At 39.6% G+C, this 2890-nt stretch overlaps 1 pseudogene; it reads right to left on the reverse strand.

Annotated features, from left to right (window-relative positions):
• Nucleotides 1-863, reverse strand: part of LOC111374311 — a 1572-nt pseudogene extending 709 nt beyond the window's left edge.
• Between the last annotated feature and the right edge of the window lie 2027 nt (nt 864-2890).

A 2890-nucleotide genomic window follows, 5' to 3' on the forward strand; every position in this document is an offset into this window, starting at 1 on the left:
AAGTAAACTTTGAACTTCAACTCCGGAAAAGTGGATCCGACTAAAGTTTCGAGGCCATTTTCAGATACAAGGAAATGGAAGAACACATTTTCTGGACACTTTGAATGTTGAATAATCGAATAAACAGCAGCAATTGAACCGCGTAAATATTCAACATCAAGAGTAATCGCTACATGGACCAAAGAGGGATCGCACACGCCAGATTTCCCCAACGTTGATGAGCGGCATTCATCGGCATTGCGAAAAACAGGGGATTTTCTGAAAGAAATTTTGTCGAGTGAATTTGAAGATGTAGGAGAACGGAGATGATAATCCATATTCGACCTAATGGCTTCTGCCGGAGGGAAGGATTGAAGAGAAGGGGAAAGCACAATCATAACCATTGCTGCAGAGAAAAATCCGGAAAATCTTATAATCCACAACATTTTTGTTCCTTTATAAAATAATCTCCAATTCCTGTCATGCTTTTTTCTCCATGATTTAAAATCGAAACTATTGGAGGAAAACGAAGAGAATAGGAAGGGTAGTGTTCCCTTTAGGTCCGCCAGAGTGAATGGCAAATGCAATTTACACTACACAAACCTCAATCCCAATAACACTTATGCTTTGCTTTCTGTAATATTTCTTCTTGCCGTGGGTACGAAGCTAATAGGTTCCACCATAGAGAAAGTGAAGAAAGAATCAATCCGTTTACAGAATGGAAGTTCAATATGTAATTACGAGCTTGCAGTCCTCACTCATTCTCTTCTCTATATATACAGCTACATACGTATATCTCTGTTTCTTCTTTGGAGAAGATGAAGAGAGAATTTGGGGAGGGTTTCTTTACTTTTTGTGCTGTTTTTTGGGCTTTTGTTCCTTGAGTTTCCACTGCACAATTTCATTATTTGAATTTTTTTAGATTTTTATTATCTTTAATGATTAGACTAATAGAAAACGTGATTGGATTAACTTTTTCCCCTGAAAACAAAAATAAATAAATAAATAAAGCAATTGTATGAAGGAGCACCGTAGAGGAAGCTGTCCCAATGGCATTTGCCTGCTAGCACGTCCATACAAGAAACATAAGTTACATCAGACGTGCTTTTTGGCCCGGCCCCCTATGTTGAAGTTGTCCATTGTGGATTGAGTTGATATTCAGTTTATAAGTGTAAGAAAAATACTCTCCTCTTGAACTAACTTTTGAGGTGAGAGAGACCGAATACCACCCAACACTAATATCAAACCTTGGTTCTTCTTCTGTGGATTGGTTGAGATTTTTTCAGAGATGACTACTATGAAGTATGACATTTCGCTACTAAATTGGAATACAAGGTTTTCTTTGTGATAAGTAAAGATGAGGGCTATTCTAGCGCAGTTGAATTTGGATAATGTGTTGCTGAATTTTGAGAAGATCTCAGCCGATTAGACAACGAAAGATAAACAATGAAGGGATCAGAATGCTTTATCGTAGATCCATCTTCATTTATCCAACAATATTCCATAAGATATCTTGAAGGAGAGTTTGTAGTTAAAATTGGAGCAGTTATGTATGATTAAAAATCTCACGAGCAAACTGGCTCTAAAGCAGATGTTGTATTCTCATCGCAAGGCGGATAGATGGTCACTGGAGGACCATATTGCCTTGTTCAAGGAAATAGTCGCAGATTAGGAGACATTGAAAGTCAAGTACGATGAAGAAGATTTGACCTTGATCCTGTTGTGTTCGCTGCCTGGCTCTCATACATCGTTTCGAGACACCATTTTGTATAGTCGGGATACTTTGACTATAGACGACATCTATGATGCTTTGCACTCAAAGGAAAAGTTGAAGCATTTGGTTGGAGTTACATTGAGGGATGAGGAAGCTCTTGTATCTCATCGTGGTCGATGGGGGGCAGATTGAAGAATAACAGCAATTTGTTTTGCTTCTACTGCAGACGTAAGGGACATATTCGGAAGGATTGCGATAAGTTGCAGGCTAAAGGTAATTTAGCTGCAAATCATGGAGCGCAACTTTTGACTTCAGACAAAACAAAAGTAGTTGACGATTTTTCAGACGACGAAGATGTGATGTTGACCGTGGTATCTGACGTGGTATCTAGGCCTGACGAGGAGTGGATTCTCAATTCGGCATGTTCGCATCATATGTGTTCCAATCGAAATTTCTTTCAGACATATGAGGCTATTCAACAAGGTGGAGTTGTAATAGGAAATAACCAGTCTTGTCATATTGCTGGGATCGATCGAATCAGATTTAGGCTGGGGGATGGGACAGTCAGAACAATTGATCAGGTTCGACATGTTCCAGACCTGAAAATGAATCTCATTTCGCTTAGTGCTCTAGATGTGAAAAGGTGTAAATTCTCTGGTGGAGTTGGAGTTTTGAAGCTCCAAAGAGCTGTCCAGGTTGTACTTAAGAGTCGGGAAAGGTCTCATTTGTATATACTATAGGGAAACGTGGAACCAGTCAAGAGACATTTGGAAAAATTTAGAATTGTTGTGGAGATTCAGTTTAGTATGGTACCTCTTGTGGCGGGCTCTGGGTCGGTTTAAAACATTACTCAATGGAGCATTGGCGATTCCGCTCTACCACCAATATCGACGATTGCACTGTGGTCAAATGCCAGGGTTGGACCCATGTGGCGTAGGCACAATGTTGTCAGCAATGTCCGTAATGCTTTTGGGAACATTGAAGGTGATAGTTCTAGCAAGAGGCCTTTTATTTAGACATTTTGTATGGTTTCTGTTATAGGGTATGCTTCAACCCTATTTGGTAAACATTAATTCTTGGTGGAATTTTGTTCAGGTGTCGCTAATGGACGTTATGCAGAGGACGATTGTTTATATGGAGAGTTTTTTGGTTACTGCGTTAAGGAGGTTGGCCAGCACATTTCAATGAAGAAGGGTT

This window comes from Olea europaea, unplaced genomic scaffold (assembly GCF_002742605.1).
Source record: "Olea europaea var. sylvestris unplaced genomic scaffold, O_europaea_v1 scaffold1235, whole genome shotgun sequence".
Lineage (NCBI taxonomy): Eukaryota > Viridiplantae > Streptophyta > Magnoliopsida > Lamiales > Oleaceae > Olea > Olea europaea.